Raw genomic sequence first — 19,429 nt, 5'->3', positions numbered from 1 at the left:
CTGTGTTCTGCTAGCTACAGTACTGTAGGGGTTGAGGCTGTGTTCTGTTAGCTACAGTACTGTAGGGTTGAGGCTGTGTTCTGTTAGCTACAGTACTGTAGGGGATGAGGCTGTGTTCTGCTAGCTACAGTACTGTAGGGGTTGAGGCTGTGTTCTGCTAGCTACAGTACTGTAGGGGTTGAGGCTGTGTTCTGCTACAGTACTGTAGGGGATGAGGCTGTGTTCTGCTAGCTACAGCACTGTAGGGTTGAGGCTGTGTTCTGTTAGCTACAGCACTGTAGGGGTTGAGGCTGTGTTCTGCTAGCTACAGTACTGTAGGGTTGAGGCTGTGTTCTTCTAGCTACAGTACTGTAGGGGATGAGGCTGTGTTCTGCTACAGTACTGTAGGGGTTAAGGCTGTGTTCTGTTAGCTACAGTACTGTAGGGGTTGAGGCTGTGTTCTGTTAGCTACAGTACTGTAGGGGTTGAGGCTGTGTTCTGCTAGCTACAGTACTGTAGGGGTTGAGGCTGTGTTCTGCTAGCTACAGTACTGTAGGGGTTTAGGCTGTGTTCTGCTACAGTACTGTAGGGGTTGAGGCTGTGTTCTGCTACAGTACTGTAGGTGTTGAGGCTGTGTTCTGCTAGCTACAGTACTGTAGGGTTGAGGCTGTGTTCTGCTACAGTACTGTAGGGGATGAGGCTGTGTTCTGCTAGCTACAGTACTGTAGGGGTTGAGGCTGTGTTCTGCTAGCTACAGTACTGTAGGGGATGAGGCTGTGTTCTGCTAGCTACAGTACTGTAGGGGATGAGGCTGTGTTCTGCTAGCTACAGTACTGTAGGGGTTGAGGCTGTGTTCTGCTAGCTACAGTACTGTAGGGGACGAGGCTGTGTTCTGCTAGCTACAGTACTGTAGGGGTTAAGGCTGTGTTCTGCTAGCTACAGTACTGTAGGGGTTGAGGCTGTGTTCTACTACAGTACTGTAGGGGATGAGGCTGTGTTCTGCTAGCTACAGTACTGTAGGGGTTGAGGCTGTGTTCTGCTAGCTACAGTACTGTAGGGGTTGAGGCTGTGTTCTACTACAGTACTGTAGGGTTGAGGATGTGTTCTACTACAGTACTGTAGGGGATGAGGCTGTGTTCTGCTACAGTACTGTAGGTGTTGAGACTGTGTTCTACTAGCTACAGTACTGTAGGTGTTGAGGCTGTGTTCTGCTACAGTACTGTAGGGGATGAGGCTGTGTTCTGCTACAGTACTGTAGGTGTTGAGGCTGTGTTCTGCTAGCTACAGTACTGTAGGAGTTGAGGCTGTGTTCTGCTACAGTACTGTAGGGGATGAGGCTGTGTTCTGCTAGCTACAGTACTGTAGGGGTTGAGGCTGTGTTCTGCTAGCTACAGTAGTGTAGGGGATGAGGCTGTGTTCTGCTAGCTACAGTACTGTAGGGATGAGGCTGTGTTCTGCTAGCTACAGTACTGTAGGGGTTGAGGCTGTGTTCTGCTAGCTACAGTACTGTAGGGGTTGAGGCTGTGTTCTGCTAGCTACAGTACTGTAGGGGTTGAGGCTGTGTTCTACTACAGTACTGTAGGGGATGAGGCTGTGTTCTGCTAGCTACAGTACTGTAGGGGTTGAGGCTGTGTTCTGCTAGCTACAGTACTGTAGGTGTTGAGGCTGTGTTCTGCTACAGTACTGTAGGGTTGAGGCTGTGTTCTGCTACAGTACTGTAGGTGTTGAGGCTGTGTTCTGCTAGTTACAGTACTGTAGGGGTTGAGGCTGTGTTCTGCTACAGTACTGTAGGGTTGAGGCTGTGTTCTGCTACAGTACTGTAGGGGTTGAGGCTGTGTTCTGCTAGCTACAGTACTGTAGGGGTTGAGGCTGTGTTCTGCTAGCTACAGTACTGTAGGGGTTGAGGCTGTGTTCTGCTACAGTACTGTAGAGGTTGAGGCTGTGTTCTGTTAGCTACAGTACTGTAGGGGTTGAGGCTGTGTTCTGCTAGCTACAGTACTGTAGGGGATGAGGCTGTGTTCTGCTAGCTACAGTACTGTAGGGGTTGAGGCTGTACAGTACTGTAGGTGTTGAGACTGTGTTCTGCTAGTTACAGTACTGTAGGGGTTGAGGCTGTGTTCTGCTACAGTACTGTAGGGGTTGAGGCTGTGTTCTGCTACAGTACTGTAGGGTTGAGGCTGTGTTCTGTTAGCTATAGCACTGTAGGGGTTGAGGCTGTGTTCTGCTAGCTACAGTACTGTAGGGGTTGAGGCTGTGTTCTGTTAGCTACAGTACTGTAGGGTTGAGGCTGTGTTCTGTTAGCTACAGTACTGTAGGGGATGAGGCTGTGTTCTGCTAGCTACAGTACTGTAGGGGTTGAGGCTGTGTTCTGTTAGCTACAGTACTGTAGGGGTTGAGGCTGTGTTCTGTTAGCTACAGTACTGTAGGGGTTGAGGCTGTGTTCTGTTAGCTACAGTACTGTAGGGGTTGAGGCTGTGTTCTGCTAGCTACAGTACTGTAGGGGTTGAGGCTGTGTTCTGCTAGCTACAGTACTGTAGGGGTTGAGGCTGTGTTCTGCTACAGTACTGTAGGGGATGAGGCTGTGTTCTGCTAGCTACAGTACTGTAGGGTTGAGGCTGTGTTCTGTTAGCTACGGCATGTAGGGGTTGAGGCTGTGTTCTGCTAGCTACAGTACTGTAGGGTTGAGGCTGTGTTCTTCTAGCTACAGTACTGTAGGGGTTGAGGCTGTGTTCTGCTAGCTACAGTACTGTAGGGGTTGAGGCTTTTTTTTCTGCTAGCTACAGTACTGTAGGGGTTGAGGCTTGTTTCTACGTACAGTTACTGTAGGGATGAGGCTGTGTTCTGCTACAGTACTGTAGGTGTTGAGGCTGTGTCTGCTAGCTACAGTACTGTAGGAGTTGAGGCTGTGTCTGCTACAGTTACTGTAGGGGATGAGGCCTGTTGTTCTGCTAGACTAACAGTACTGTTAGGGGATGAGGCCTGTGTTCTGCTGAGCTACAGATACTGTAGGGGTTGAGGCTGTGTTCTGCTAGCTACAAGTTACTGTAGGGGTTGATGCTGTGTTCTGCTAGCTACAGTACTGTAGGGTTTGAGGCTGTGTTCTACTACAAGTTACTGTAGGGGGAGGGGTATTGAGGCTGTTGTTCTGCTAGCTACAGTACTGTAGGGGTTGAGGCTGTGTTGCTGCTCAGTACTGTAGGGTTGAGGCTGTGTTCTGCTAGCTACAGTACTGTAGGGGTTGAGGCTGTGTTCTGCTAGCTACAGTACTGTAGGGATTGAGGCTGTGTTCTGCTAGCTCAGTACTGTAGGGGATGAGGCTGTGTTCTGCTAGCTACAGTACTGTAGGGGTTGAGGCTGTGTTCTGCTAGCTACAGTACTAGTAGGGATTGAGGCTGTGTTTGCTAGCTACAGTACTGTAGGGGTTGAGGCTGTGTTCTGCTAGTACAGTACTGTAGGGGTTGGAGGCTGTGTTCTGCTACAGTACTGTAGGGGATGAGGCTGTGTTCTGCTAGCTACAGTACTGTAGGGGTTGAGGCTGTGTTCTGCTAGCTACAGTACTGTAGGGGTTGAGGCTGTGTCTGCTTAGCTACAGTACTGTAGGGTTGAGGCTGTGTTTCTGCTAGCTACAGTACCTGTAGGGGTTGAGGCTGTGTTCTGCTAGCTACAGTACTGTAGGGGTTGAGGCTGTTCTGCTAGCTACAGTACTGTAGGGGTTGAGGCTGTGTTCTGCTACAGTACTGTAGGGTTGAGGCTGTGTTCTGCTAGCTACAGTACTGTAGGGGTTGAGGCTGTGTTCTGCTAGCTACAGTACTGTAGGGGTTGAGGCTGTGTTCTCTAGCTACAGTACTGTAGGGGTTGAGGCTGTGTTCTGCTAGCTACAGTACTGTAGGGTTGAGGCTGTGTACAGTACTGTAGGGGTTGAGGCTGTGTTCTGCTAGCTACAGTACTGTAGGGGTTGAGGCTGTGTTCTGCTACAGTACTGTAGGGGTTGAGGCTGTGTTCTGTTAGCTACAGTACTGTAGGGGTTGAGGCTGTGTTCTGCTAGCTACAGTACTGTAGGGGATGAGGCTGTGTTCTGCTAGCTACAGTACTGTAGGGGTTGAGGCTGTACAGTACTGTAGGGTGTTGAGGCTGTGTTCTGCTAGCTACAGTACTGTAGGGGTTGAGGCTGTGTTCTGCTACAGTACTGTAGGGGTTGAGGCTGTGTTCTGCTACAGTACTGTAGGGTTGAGGCTGTGTTCTGTTAGCTACAGTACTGTAGGGGTTGAGGCTGTGTTCTGCTAGCTACAGTACTGTAGGGGTTGAGGCTGTGTTCTGTTAGCTACAGTACTGTAGGGTTGAGGCTGTGTTCTGTTAGCTACAGTACTGTAGGGGATGAGGCTGTGTTCTGCTAGCTACAGTACTGTAGGGGTTGAGGCTGTGTTCTGTTAGCTACAGTACTGTAGGGGTTGAGGCTGTGTTCTGTTAGCTACAGTACTGTAGGGGTTGAGGCTGTGTTCTGTTAGCTACAGTACTGTAGGGGTTGAGGCTGTGTTCTGCTAGCTACAGTACTGTAGGGGTTGAGGCTGTGTTCTGCTACAGTACTGTAGGGGATGAGGCTGTGTTCTGCTAGCTACAGTACTGTAGGGTTGAGGCTGTGTTCTGTTAGCTACAGCACTGTAGGGGTTGAGGCTGTGTTCTGCTAGCTACAGTACTGTAGGGTTGAGGCTGTGTTCTTCTAGCTACAGTACTGTAGGGGATGAGGCTGTGTTCTGCTACAGTACTGTAGGGGTTGAGGCTGTGTTCTGCTAGCTACAGTACTGTAGGGGTTGAGGCTGTGTTCTGTTAGCTACAGTACTGTAGGGGTTGAGGCTGTGTTCTGCTAGCTACAGTACTGTAGGGGTTGAGGCTGTGTTCTGCTAGCTACAGTACTGTAGGGGTTGAGGCTGTGTTCTGCTACAGTACTGTAGGGGTTGAGGCTGTGTTCTGCTACAGTACTGTAGGTGTTGAGGCTGTGTTCTGCTAGCTACAGTACTGTAGGGTTGAGGCTGTGTTCTGCTACAGTACTGTAGGGGTTGAGGCTGTGTTCTGCTAGCTACAGTACTGTAGGGGTTGAGGCTGTGTTCTGCTAGCTACAGTACTGTAGGGGATGAGGCTGTGTTCTGCTAGCTACAGTACTGTAGGGGTTGAGGCTGTGTTCTGCTAGCTACAGTACTGTAGGGGTTGAGGCTGTGTTCTGCTAGCTACAGTACTGTAGGGGTTGAGGCTGTGTTCTGCTAGCTACAGTACTGTAGGGGTTGAGGCTGTGTTCTGCTAGCTACAGTACTGTAGGGGTTGAGGCTGTGTTCTAGCTACAGTACTGTAGGGGATGAGGCTGTGTTCTGCTAGCTACAGTACTGTAGGGGTTGAGGCTGTGTTCTGCTAGCTACAGTACTGTAGGGGTTGAGGCTGTGTTCTACTACAGTACTGTAGGGTTGAGGCTGTGTTCTACTACAGTACTGTAGGGGATGAGGCTGTGTTCTGCTACAGTACTGTAGGTGTTGAGGCTGTGTTCTGCTAGCTACAGTACTGTAGGGGTTGAGGCTGTGTTCTGCTACAGTACTGTAGGGGATGAGGCTGTGTTCTGCTACAGTACTGTAGGGTTGAGGCTGTGTTCTGCTAGCTACAGTACTGTAGGGGTTGAGGCTGTGTTCTGCTACAGTACTGTAGGGGATGAGGCTGTGTTCTGCTAGCTACAGTACTGTAGGGGTTGAGGCTGTGTTCTGCTAGCTACAGTACTGTAGGGGATGAGGCTGTGTTCTGCTAGCTACAGTACTGTAGGGGTTGAGGCTGTGTTCTGCTAGCTACAGTACTGTAGGGGTTGAGGCTGTGTTCTGCTAGCTACAGTACTGTAGGGGTTGAGGCTGTGTTCTGCTAGCTACAGTACTGTAGGGGTTGAGGCTGTGTTCTACTACAGTACTGTAGGGTTGAGGCTGTGTTCTGCTAGCTACAGTACTGTAGGGGTTGAGGCTGTGTTCTGCTAGCTACAGTACTGTAGGGGTTGAGGCTGTGTTCTGCTACAGTACTGTAGGGTTGAGGCTGTGTTCTGCTACAGTACTGTAGGGTTGAGGCTGTGTTCTGCTACAGTACTGTAGGGGTTGAGGCTGTGTTCTGCTACAGTACTGTAGGGTTGAGGCTGTGTTCTGCTAGCTACAGTACTGTAGGGGTTGAGGCTGTGTTCTGCTACAGTACTGTAGGGGTTGAGGCTGTGTTCTGCTAGCTACAGTACTGTAGGGGTTGAGGCTGTGTTCTGCTAGCTACAGTACTGTAGGGGTTGAGGCTGTGTTCTGCTAGCTACAGTACTGTAGGGGTTGAGGCTGTGTTCTGCTACAGTACTGTAGGGTTGAGGCTGTGTTCTGCTAGCTACAGTACTGTAGGGTTGAGGCTGTGTTCTGCTAGCTACAGTACTGTAGGGGTTGAGGCTGTGTTCTGCTAGCTACAGTACTGTAGGGTTGAGGCTGTGTTCTGCTAGCTACAGTACTGTAGGGGTTGAGGCTGTGTTCTGCTACAGTACTGTAGGGGTTGAGGCTGTGTTCTGTTAGCTACAGTACTGTAGGGGTTGAGGCTGTGTTCTGCTAGCTACAGTACTGTAGGGGTTGAGGCTGTGTTCTGCTAGCTACAGTACTGTAGGGGTTGAGGCTGTGTTCTGCTAGCTACAGTACTGTAGGGGTTGAGGCTGTGTTCTGCTACAGTACTGTAGGGGTTGAGGCTGTGTTCTGCTACAGTACTGTAGGGGTTGAGGCTGTGTTCTGCTAGCTACAGTACTGTAGGGTTGAGGCTGTGTTCTGCTACAGTACTGTAGGGGTTGAGGCTGTGTTCTGCTAGCTACAGTACTGTAGGGGTTGAGGCTGTGTTCTGCTAGCTACAGTACTGTAGGGGTTGAGGCTGTGTTCTGCTAGCTACAGTACTGTAGGGGATGAGGCTGTGTTCTGCTAGCTACAGTACTGTAGGGGTTGAGGCTGTGTTCTGCTAGCTACAGTACTGTAGGGGTTGAGGCTGTGTTCTGCTAGCTACAGTACTGTAGGGGTTGAGGCTGTGTTCTGCTAGCTACAGTACTGTAGGGGTTGAGGCTGTGTTCTGCTAGCTACAGTACTGTAGGGGTTGAGGCTGTGTTCTACTACAGTACTGTAGGGGATGAGGCTGTGTTCTGCTAGCTACAGTACTGTAGGGGTTGAGGCTGTGTTCTGCTACAGTACTGTAGGGGTTGAGGCTGTGTTCTGCTAGCTACAGTACTGTAGGGGTTGAGGCTGTGTTCTGTTAGCTACAGTACTGTAGGGGTTGAGGCTGTGTTCTGCTAGCTACAGTACTGTAGGGTTGAGGCTGTGTTCTGCTAGCTACAGTACTGTAGGGGTTGAGGCTGTGTTCTGCTACAGTACTGTAGGGGTTGAGGCTGTGTTCTGCTAGCTACAGTACTGTAGGGGTTGAGGCTGTGTTCTGCTAGCTACAGTACTGTAGGGGTTGAGGCTGTGTTCTGCTAGCTACAGTACTGTAGGGGTTGAGGCTGTGTTCTACTACAGTACTGTAGGGGTTGAGGCTGTGTTCTGCTAGCTACAGTACTGTAGGGGTTGAGGCTGTGTTCTGCTAGCTACAGTACTGTAGGGGTTGAGGCTGTGTTCTACTACAGTACTGTAGGGTTGAGGCTGTGTTCTAGCTACAGTACTGTAGGGGATGAGGCTGTGTTCTGCTACAGTACTGTAGGGTTGAGGCTGTGTTCTGCTAGCTACAGTACTGTAGGGTTGAGGCTGTGTTCTGCTACAGTACTGTAGGGGATGAGGCTGTGTTCTGCTAGCTACAGTACTGTAGGGGTTGAGGCTGTGTTCTGCTAGCTACAGTACTGTAGGGTTGAGGCTGTGTTCTGCTAGCTACAGTACTGTAGGGGTTGAGGCTGTGTTCTGCTAGCTACAGTACTGTAGGGGTTGAGGCTGTGTTCTGCTAGCTACAGTACTGTAGGGGTTGAGGCTGTGTTCTGCTAGCTACAGTACTGTAGGGGTTGAGGCTGTGTTCTGCTACAGTACTGTAGGGGATGAGGCTGTGTTCTGCTAGCTACAGTACTGTAGGGGTTGAGGCTGTGTTCTGCTAGCTACAGTACTGTAGGGGTTGAGGCTGTGTTCTGCTACAGTACTGTAGGGGATGAGGCTGTGTTCTGCTAGCTACAGTACTGTAGGGGTTGAGGCTGTGTTCTGCTAGCTACAGTACTGTAGGGGATGAGGCTGTGTTCTGCTAGCTACAGTACTGTAGGGGATGAGGCTGTGTTCTGCTAGCTACAGTACTGTAGGGGTTGAGGCTGTGTTCTGCTAGCTACAGTACTGTAGGGGTTGAGGCTGTGTTCTGCTAGCTACAGTACTGTAGGGGTTGAGGCTGTGTTCTAGCTACAGTACTGTAGGGGTTGAGGCTGTGTTCTGCTAGCTACAGTACTGTAGGGGTTGAGGCTGTGTTCTGCTAGCTACAGTACTGTAGGGGTTGAGGCTGTGTTCTACTACAGTACTGTAGGGTTGAGGCTGTGTTCTACTACAGTACTGTAGGGTTGAGGCTGTGTTCTGCTACAGTACTGTAGGGGATGAGGCTGTGTTCTGCTACAGTACTGTAGGTGTTGAGGCTGTGTTCTGCTAGCTACAGTACTGTAGGGGTTGAGGCTGTGTTCTGCTACAGTACTGTAGGGGATGAGGCTGTGTTCTGCTAGCTACAGTACTGTAGGGGTTGAGGCTGTGTTCTGCTAGCTACAGTACTGTAGGGGTTGAGGCTGTGTTCTGCTAGCTACAGTACTGTAGGGGTTGAGGCTGTGTTCTGCTACAGTACTGTAGGGTTGAGGCTGTGTTCTGCTAGCTACAGTACTGTAGGGTTGAGGCTGTGTTCTGTTAGCTACAGCACTGTAGGGGTTGAGGCTGTGTTCTGCTAGCTACAGTACTGTAGGGTTGAGGCTGTGTTCTTCTAGCTACAGTACTGTAGGGGATGAGGCTGTGTTCTGCTACAGTACTGTAGGGGTTAAGGCTGTGTTCTGTTAGCTACAGTACTGTAGGGGTTGAGGCTGTGTTCTGCTAGCTACAGTACTGTAGGGGTTGAGGCTGTGTTCTGCTAGCTACAGTACTGTAGGGGTTGAGGCTGTGTTCTGCTAGCTACAGTACTGTAGGGGTTTAGGCTGTGTTCTGCTACAGTACTGTAGGGGTTGAGGCTGTGTTCTGCTACAGTACTGTAGGGGTTGAGGCTGTGTTCTGCTAGCTACAGTACTGTAGGGTTGAGGCTGTTTTCTGCTACAGTACTGTAGGGGATGAGGCTGTGTTCTGCTAGCTACAGTACTGTAGGGGTTGAGGCTGTGTTCTACTACAGTACTGTAGGGGATGAGGCTGTGTTCTGCTAGCTACAGTACTGTAGGGGTTGAGGCTGTGTTCTGCTACAGTACTGTAGGGGATGAGGCTGTGTTCTGCTAGCTACAGTACTGTAGGGGTTGAGGCTGTGTTCTGCTAGCTACAGTACTGTAGGGGTTGAGGCTGTGTTCTGCTAGCTACAGTACTGTAGGGGTTGAGGCTGTGTTCTGCTACAGTACTGTAGGGTTGAGGCTGTGTTCTGCTAGCTACAGTACTGTAGGGTTGAGGCTGTGTTCTGTTAGCTACAGCACTGTAGGGGTTGAGGCTGTGTTCTGCTAGCTACAGTACTGTAGGGTTGAGGCTGTGTTCTGCTAGCTACAGTACTGTAGGGGTTGAGGCTGTGTTCTGCTACAGTACTGTAGGGGTTGAGGCTGTGTTCTGTTAGCTACAGTACTGTAGGGGTTGAGGCTGTGTTCTGTTAGCTACAGTACTGTAGGGGTTGAGGCTGTGTTCTGCTAGCTACAGTACTGTAGGGGTTGAGGCTGTGTTCTGCTAGCTACAGTACTGTAGGGGTTGAGGCTGTGTTCTGCTACAGTACTGTAGGGGTTGAGGCTGTGTTCTGCTACAGTACTGTAGGGGTTGAGGCTGTGTTCTGCTAGCTACAGTACTGTAGGGTTGAGGCTGTGTTCTGCTACAGTACTGTAGGGGATGAGGCTGTGTTCTGCTAGCTACAGTACTGTAGGGGTTGAGGCTGTGTTCTGCTAGCTACAGTACTGTAGGGGATGAGGCTGTGTTCTGCTAGCTACAGTACTGTAGGGGTTGAGGCTGTGTTCTGCTAGCTACAGTACTGTAGGGGTTGAGGCTGTGTTCTGCTAGCTACAGTACTGTAGGGGTTGAGGCTGTGTTCTGCTAGCTACAGTACTGTAGGGGTTGAGGCTGTGTTCTGCTAGCTACAGTACTGTAGGGGTTGAGGCTGTGTTCTGCTAGCTACAGTACTGTAGGGGTTGAGGCTGTGTTCTACTACAGTACTGTAGGGGTTGAGGCTGTGTTCTGCTAGCTACAGTACTGTAGGGGTTGAGGCTGTGTTCTGCTAGCTACAGTACTGTAGGGTTGAGGCTGTGTTCTAGCTACAGTACTGTAGGGTTGAGGCTGTGTTCTAGCTACAGTACTGTAGGGGCTGAGGCTGTGTTCTGCTAGCTACAGTACTGTAGGGGTTGAGGCTGTGTTCTGCTAGCTACAGTACTGTAGGGGTTGAGGCTGTGTTCTGCTACAGTACTGTAGGGGATGAGGCTGTGTTCTGCTAGCTACAGTACTGTAGGGGTTGAGGCTGTGTTCTGCTAGCTACAGTACTGTAGGGGTTGAGGCTGTGTTCTAGCTACAGTACTGTAGGGTTGAGGCTGTGTTCTAGCTACAGTACTGTAGGGGTTGAGGCTGTGTTCTGCTACAGTACTGTAGGTGTTGAGGCTGTGTTCTGCTAGCTACAGTACTGTAGGGGTTGAGGCTGTGTTCTGCTACAGTACTGTAGGGGATGAGGCTGTGTTCTGCTAGCTACAGTACTGTAGGGGTTGAGGCTGTGTTCTGCTAGCTACAGTACTGTAGGGGTTGAGGCTGTGTTCTGCTACAGTACTGTAGGGGTTGAGGCTGTGTTCTGCTAGCTACAGTACTGTAGGGGTTGAGGCTGTGTTCTGCTAGCTACAGTACTGTAGGGGTTGAGGCTGTGTTCTGCTAGCTACAGTACTGTAGGGGTTGAGGCTGTGTTCTGCTAGCTACAGTACTGTAGGGGTTGAGGCTGTGTTCTACTACAGTACTGTAGGGATGAGGCTGTGTTCTGCTAGCTACAGTACTGTAGGGGTTGAGGCTGTGTTCTGCTAGCTACAGTACTGTAGGGGTTGAGGCTGTGTTCTACTACAGTACTGTAGGGTTGAGGCTGTGTTCTACTACAGTACTGTAGGGGATGAGGCTGTGTTCTGCTACAGTACTGTAGGTGTTGAGGCTGTGTTCTGCTAGCTACAGTACTGTAGGGTTGAGGCTGTGTTCTGCTACAGTACTGTAGGGATGAGGCTGTGTTCTGCTACAGTACTGTAGGGGTTGAGGCTGTGTTCTGCTAGCTACAGTACTGTAGGGGTTGAGGCTGTGTTCTGCTACAGTACTGTAGGGGATGAGGCTGTGTTCTGCTAGCTACAGTACTGTAGGGGTTGAGGCTGTGTTCTGCTAGCTACAGTACTGTAGGGGTTGAGGCTGTGTTCTGCTAGCTACAGTACTGTAGGGTTGAGGCTGTGTTCTGCTACAGTACTGTAGGGGATGAGGCTGTGTTCTGCTAGCTACAGTACTGTAGGGGTTGAGGCTGTGTTCTGCTAGCTACAGTACTGTAGGGGTTGAGGCTGTGTTCTGCTAGCTACAGTACTGTAGGGGTTGAGGCTGTGTTCTGCTAGCTACAGTACTGTAGGGGTTGAGGCTGTGTTCTGCTAGCTACAGTACTGTAGGGGTTGAGGCTGTGTTCTGCTAGCTACAGTACTGTAGGGGTTGAGGCTGTGTTCTGCTAGCTACAGTACTGTAGGGGTTGAGGCTGTGTTCTGCTAGCTACAGTACTGTAGGGGTTGAGGCTGTGTTCTGCTAGCTACAGTACTGTAGGGTTGAGGCTGTGTTCTGCTACAGTACTGTAGGGGTTGAGGCTGTGTTCTGCTAGCTACAGTACTGTAGGGGTTGAGGCTGTGTTCTGCTAGCTACAGTACTGTAGGGGTTGAGGCTGTGTTCTGCTAGCTACAGTACTGTAGGGGTTGAGGCTGTGTTCTGCTAGCTACAGTACTGTAGGGGTTGAGGCTGTGTTCTGCTAGCTACAGTACTGTAGGGGTTGAGGCTGTGTTCTGCTACAGTACTGTAGGGGTTGAGGCTGTGTTCTGCTACAGTACTGTAGGGGTTGAGGCTGTGTTCTGCTAGCTACAGTACTGTAGGGTTGAGGCTGTGTTCTGCTAGCTACAGTACTGTAGGGGTTGAGGCTGTGTTCTGCTAGCTACAGTACTGTAGGGGTTGAGGCTGTGTTCTGCTAGCTACAGTACTGTAGGGGTTGAGGCTGTGTTCTAGCTACAGTACTGTAGGGGTTGAGGCTGTGTTCTGCTAGCTACAGTACTGTAGGGTTGAGGCTGTGTTCTGCTAGCTACAGTACTGTAGGGTTGAGGCTGTGTTCTACTACAGTACTGTAGGGTTGAGGCTGTGTTCTGCTAGCTACAGTACTGTAGGGGTTGAGGCTGTGTTCTGCTAGCTACAGTACTGTAGGGTTGAGGCTGTGTTCTGCTAGCTACAGTACTGTAGGGGTTGAGGCTGTGTTCTGCTAGCTACAGTACTGTAGGGGTTGAGGCTGTGTTCTACTACAGTACTGTAGGGTTGAGGCTGTGTTCTACTACAGTACTGTAGGGGATGAGGCTGTGTTCTGCTACAGTACTGTAGGGGTTGAGGCTGTGTTCTGCTAGCTACAGTACTGTAGGGTTGAGGCTGTGTTCTGCTACAGTACTGTAGGGGATGAGGCTGTGTTCTGCTACAGTACTGTAGGGGTTGAGGCTGTGTTCTGCTAGCTACAGTACTGTAGGGGTTGAGGCTGTGTTCTGCTACAGTACTGTAGGGGTTGAGGCTGTGTTCTGCTAGCTACAGTACTGTAGGGGTTGAGGCTGTGTTCTGCTAGCTACAGTACTGTAGGGGTTGAGGCTGTGTTCTGCTAGCTACAGTACTGTAGGGGTTGAGGCTGTGTTCTAGCTACAGTACTGTAGGGGTTGAGGCTGTGTTCTGCTACAGTACTGTAGGGGATGAGGCTGTGTTCTGCTAGCTACAGTACTGTAGGGTTGAGGCTGTGTTCTGCTAGCTACAGTACTGTAGGGGTTGAGGCTGTGTTCTGCTAGCTACAGTACTGTAGGGTTGAGGCTGTGTTCTGCTAGCTACAGTACTGTAGGGTTGAGGCTGTGTTCTGCTAGCTACAGTACTGTAGGGGTTGAGGCTGTGTTCTACTACAGTACTGTAGGTGTTGAGGCTGTGTTCTGCTAGCTACAGTACTGTAGGGGTTGAGGCTGTGTTCTGCTAGCTACAGTACTGTAGGGGTTGAGGCTGTGTTCTGCTACAGTACTGTAGGGGATGAGGCTGTGTTCTGCTAGCTACAGTACTGTAGGGTTGAGGCTGTGTTCTGCTAGCTACAGTACTGTAGGGGTTGAGGCTGTGTTCTGCTAGCTACAGTACTGTAGGGGTTGAGGCTGTGTTCTGCTAGCTACAGTACTGTAGGGGTTGAGGCTGTGTTCTGCTAGCTACAGTACTGTAGGGGTTGAGGCTGTGTTCTGCTAGCTACAGTACTGTAGGTGTTGAGGCTGTGTTCTGCTAGATACAGTACTGTAGGTGTTGAGGCTGTGTTCTGCTAGTTACAGTACTGTAGGGGTTGAGGTCATGTGTGTGTTCTGCTAGCTACAGTACTGTATTGGGTTGAGGTCTGTTCTGCTAGCTACAGTACTGTAGGGGGTTGAGGCTGTGTTCTGCTAGCTACAGTACTGTAGGGGTTGAGGCTGTGTTCTGTAGCTACAGTACTGTAGGGGTTGAGGCTGTGTTCTTACTACAGTACTGTAGGGGTTGAGGCTGTGTTCTGCTACAGTACTGTAGGTGATGAGCGCTGTGTTCTGCTAGTTACAGTACTGTAGGGTTGAGGCCATTGTTCTGCTAGCTACAGTACTGTAGGGGATTGAGGCTGTGTTCTGCTAGCTACAGTACTGTAGGGGTTGGAGGCTGTGTTCTGCTAGCTACAGTACTGGTAGGGGTTGAGGCTGTGTTCTACTACAGTACTGTAGGGATGAGGCTGTGTTCTGCTAGCTACAGTACTGTAGGGTTGAGGCTGTGTTCTGCTAGCTACGTACTGTAGGGGTTGAGGCTGTGTTCTACTACAGTACTGTAGGGTTGAGGCTGTGTTCTGCTAGCTACAGTACTGTAGGGGTTGAGGCTGTGTTCTGCTAGCTACAGTACTGTAGGGGTTGAGGCTGTGTTCTGCTACAGTACTGTAGGGGTTGAGGCTGTGTTCTGCTAGCTACAGTACTGTAGGGTTGAGGCTGTGTTCTGCTAGCTACAGTACTGTAGGGGTTGAGGCTGTGTTCTGCTAGCTACAGTACTGTAGGGGTTGAGGCTGTGTTCTACTACAGTACTGTAGGGTTGAGGCTGTGTTTCTACTACAGTACTGTAGGGGATGAGGCTGTGTTCTGCTACAGTACTGTAGGGTTGAGGCTGTGTTCTGCTAGCTACAGTACTGTAGGGTTGAGGCTGTGTTCTGCTACAGTACTGTAGGGGATGAGGCTGTGTTCTGCTACAGTACTGTAGGTGTTGAGGCTGTGTTCTGCTAGCTACAGTACTGTAGGGGTTGAGGCTGTGTTCTGCTACAGTACTGTAGGGGTTGAGGCTCAGTTCTGCTAGCTACAGTACTGTAGGTGGTTGAGGCTGTGTTCTGTTAGCTACAGTACTGTAGGGGTTGAGGCTCTGTTCTGCTAGCTACAGTATGTAGGGGTTGAGGCTGTGTTCTGCTAGGCTACAGTACTGTAGGGGGTTGAGGCTGTGTTCTGCTAGCTACAGTACTGTAGGTTTGAGGCTGTGTTATACTACAGTACTGTAGGGGTTGAGGCTGTGTTCTGCTACAGTACTGTAGGGGATGAGGCTGTGTTCTGCTAGTTACAGTACTGTAGGGTGAGGCCATGTTCTGCTAGCTACAGTACTGTAGGGGTTGAGGCTGTGTTCTGCTAGCTACAGTACTGTAAGGGTTGAGGCTGTGTTCTTGCTACAGTACTGTAAGGGATGAGGCTGTGTTCTGCTAGCTACAGTACTGTAGGGGTTGAGGCTGTGTTCTACTACAGTACTGTAGGTGTTAAGGCTGTGTTCTGTTAGCTACAGTACTGTAGGGGTTGAGGCTGTGTTCTGCTAGCTACAGTACTGTAGGGTTGAGGCTGTGTTCTACTACAGTACTGTAGGGGTTGAGGCTGTGTTCTGCTAGCTACAGTACTGTAAGGGTTGAGGCTGTGTTCTGCTAGCTACAGTACTGTAGGGGTTGAGGCTCTGTTCTGCTAGCTACAGTACTGTAGGGGTTGAGGCTGTGTTCTGCTACAGTACTGTAGGGGTTTGAGGCTGTGTTCTGTTAGCTACGTACTGTAGGGGTTGAGGCTCTGTTCTGTTAGCTACAGTACTGTAGGGGTTGAGGCTGTGTTCTGCTACAGTACTGTAGGGGTTGAGGCTGTGTTCTACTACAGTACTGTAGGGGTTAAGGCTGTGTTTCTGTTAGCTACAGTACTGTATGGGTTGAGGGCTGTGTTCTGCTAGCTACAGTACTGTAGGAGTTGAGGCTGTGTTTCTACTACAGTACTGTAGGGGATGAGGGCTGTGTTCTGCTACAGTACTGTAGGGGATGAGGCTGTGTTCTGCTACAGTACTGTAGGGGTTGAGGCTGTGTTCTGCTAGTTACAGTACTGTAGGGGTTGAGGCTGTGTTCTGCTACAGTACTGTAGGGGTTGAGGCTGTGTTCTGTTAGCTACAGTACTGTAGGGTTGAGGCTGTGTTCTGTTAGCTACAGCACTGTAGGGGTTGAGGCTGTGTTCTGCTAGCTACAGTACTGTAGGGGATGAGGCTGTGTTCTGTTAGCTACAGTACTGTAGGGTTGAGGCTGTGTTCTGTTAGCTACAGTACTGTAGGGGATGAGGCTGTGTTCTGCTAGCTACAATACTGTAGGGGTTGAGGCTGTGTTCTACTACAGTACTGTAGGTGTTGAGGCTGTGTTCTGCTACAGTACTGTAGGGTTGAGGCTGTGTTCTGTTAGCTACAGCACTGTAGGGGTTGAGGCTGTGTTCTGCTAGCTACAGTACTGTAGGGGTTGAGGCTGTGTTCTGCTAGCTACAGCACTGTAGGTGTTGAGGCTGTGTTCTGCTAGCTACAGTACTGTAGGGGTTGAAGCTATGTTCTGTAGGGGTTTAGGCTGTGTTCTGCTAGCTACAGTACTGTAGGGGTTGAGGCTGTGTTCTGTTAGCTACAGTACTGTAGGGTTGAGGCTGTGTTCTGTTAGCTACAGTACTGTAGGGGTTGAGGCTGTGTTCTGCTAGCTACAGTACTGTAGGGGATGAGGCTGTGTTCTGCTAGCTACAGTACTGTAGGGGTTGAGGCTGTGTTCTACTACAGTACTGTAGGTGTTGAGGCTGTATTCTGCTACAGTACTGTAGGGTTGAGGCTGTGTTCTGTTAGTTACAGCACTGTAGGGGTTGAGGCTGTGTTCTGCTAGCTACAGTACTGTAGGGGTTGAGGCTGTGTTCTGCTAGCTACAGCACTGTAGGTGTTGAGGCTGTGTTCTGCTAGCTACAGTACTGTAGGGGTTGAAGCTATGTTCTGTAGGGGTTTAGGCTGTGTTCTGCTACAGTACTGTAGGGGTTGAGGCTGTGTTCTGCTACAGTACTGTAGGTGTTGAGGCTGTGTTCTGCTAGCTACAGTACTGTAGGGTTGAGGCTGTGTTCTGCTACAGTACTGTAGGGGATGAGGCTGTGTTCTGCTAGCTACAGTACTGTAGGGGTTGAGGCTGTGTTCTGCTAGCTACACTACTGTAGGGGTTGAGGCTGTGTTCTGCTAGCTACAGTACTGTAGGGGTTGAGGCTGTGTTCTGCTAGCTACAGTACTGTAGGGTTGAGGCTGTGTTCTGCTAGCTACAGTACTGTAGGGGTTGAGGCTGTGTTCTGCTAGCTACAGTACTGTAGGGGTTGAGGCTGTGTTCTGTTAGCTACAGTACTGTAGGGGTTGAGGCTGTGTTCTGTTAGCTACAGTACTGTAGGGGTTGAGGCTGTGTTCTGCTAGCTACAGTACTGTAGGGGTTGAGGCTGTGTTCTGCTACAGTACTGTAGGGTTGAGGCTGTGTTCTGCTAGCTACAGTACTGTAGGGGTTGAGGCTGTGTTCTGCTAGCTACAGTACTGTAGGGGTTGAGGCTGTGTTCTGCTACAGTACTGTAGGGGTTTAGGCTGTGTTCTGTTAGCTACAGTACTGTAGGTGTTGAGGCTGTGTTCTGCTAGCTACAGTACTGTAGGGGTTGAGGCTGTGTTCTGTTAGCTACAGTACTGTAGGGGTTGAGGCTGTGTTCTGCTACAGTACTGTAGGGGTTGAGGCTGTGTTCTGCTAGCTACAGTACTGTAGGGTTGAGGCTGTGTTCTGCTAGCTACAGTACTGTAGAGGTTGAGGCTGTGTTCTGCTAGTTACAGTACTGTAGGGGTTGAGGCTGTGTTCTGCTACAGTACTGTAGGGGTTGAGGCTGTGTTCTGCTACAGTACTGTAGGGTTGAGGCTGTGTTCTGTTAGCTACAGCACTGTAGGGGTTGAGGCTGTGTTCTGCTAGCTACAGTACTGTAGGGGATGAGGCTGTGTTCTGTTAGCTACTGTACTGTAGGGTTGAGGCCATGTTCTGCTAGCTACAGTACTGTAGGGGATGAGGCTGTGTTCTGCTAGCTACAGTACTGTAGGGGTTGAGGCTGTGTTCTGCTAGCTACAGTACTGTAGGGGTTGAGGCTGTGTTCTACTACAGTACTGTAGGGGATGAGGCTGTGTTCTGCTAGCTACAGTACTGTAGGGTTGAGGCTGTGTTCTGCTAGCTACAGTACTGTAGGGGTTGAGGCTGTGTTCTGCTAGCTACAGTACTGTAGGGGTTGAGGCTGTGTTCTACTACAGTACTGTAGGGTTGAGGCTGTGTTCTACTACTGTACTGTAGGGGATGAGGATGTGTTCTGCTACAGTACTGTAGGTGTTGAGACTGTGTTCTACTAGCTACAGTACTGTAGGTGTTGAGGCTGTGTTCTGCTACAGTACTGTAGGGGATGAGGCTGTGTTCTGCTACAGTACTGTAGGTGTTGAGGCTGTGTTCTGCTAGCTACAGTACTGTAGGTGTTGAGGCTGTGTTCTGCTACAGTACTGTAGGGGTTGAGGCTCCGTTCTGCTAGCTACAGTACTGTAGGGGTTGAGGCTGTGTTCTGTTAGCTACAGTACTGTAGGGGTTGAGGCTCTGTTCTGCTAGCTACAGTACTGTAGGGGTTGAGGCTGTGTTCTGCTAGCTACAGTACTGTAGGGGTTGAGGCTGTGTTCTGCTAGCTACAGTACTGTAGGGGTTGAGGCTGTGTTCTACTACAGTACTGTAGGGGTTGAGGCTGTGTTCTGCTACAGTACTGTAGGGGATGAGGCTGTGTTCTGCTAGTTACAGTACTGTAGGGTTGAGGCCATGTTCTGCTAGCTACAGTACTGTAGGGGTTGAGGCTGTGTTCTGCTAGCTACAGTACTGTAAGGGTTGAGGCTGTGTTCTGCTACAGTACTGTAAGGGATGAGGCTGTGTTCTGCTAGCTACAGTACTGTAGGGGTTGAGGCTGTGTTCTACTACAGTACTGTAGGTGTTAAGGCTGTGTTCTGTTAGCTACAGTACTGTAGGGGTTGAGGCTGTGTTCTGCTAGCTACAGTACTGTAGGGTTGAGGCTGTGTTCTACTACAGTACTGTAGGGGTTGAGGCTGTGTTCTGCTAGCTACAGTACTGTAAGGGTTGAGGCTGTGTTCTGCTAGCTACAGTACTGTAGGGGTTGAGGCTCTGTTCTGCTAGCTACAGTAATGTAGGGGTTGAGGCTGTGTTCTGCTACAGTACTGTAGGGGTTGAGGCTGTGTTCTGTTAGCTACAGTACTGTAGGGGTTGAGGCTCTGTTCTGTTAGCTACAGTACTGTAGGGGTTGAGGCTGTGTTCTGCTACAGTACTGTAGGGGTTGAGGCTGTGTTCTACTACAGTACTGTAGGGGTTAAGGCTGTGTTCTGTTAGCTACAGTACTGTATGGGTTGAGGCTGTGTTCTGCTAGCTACAGTACTGTAGGAGTTGAGGCTGTGTTCTACTACAGTACTGTAGGGGATGAGGCTGTGTTCTGCTACAGTACTGTAGGGGTTGAGGCTGTGTTCTGCTAGTTACAGTACTGTAGGGGTTGAGGCTGTGTTCTGCTACAGTACTGTAGGGGTTGAGGCTGTGTTCTGTTAGCTACAGTACTGTAGGGTTGAGGCTGTGTTCTGTTAGCTACAGCACTGTAGGGGTTGAGGCTGTGTTCTGCTAGCTACAGTACTGTAGGGGATGAGGCTGT

Source organism: Oncorhynchus kisutch, linkage group LG23 (assembly GCF_002021735.2).
Source record: "Oncorhynchus kisutch isolate 150728-3 linkage group LG23, Okis_V2, whole genome shotgun sequence".
Lineage (NCBI taxonomy): Eukaryota > Metazoa > Chordata > Actinopteri > Salmoniformes > Salmonidae > Oncorhynchus > Oncorhynchus kisutch.
Note: the sequence above shows the minus strand (reverse complement) of the source record.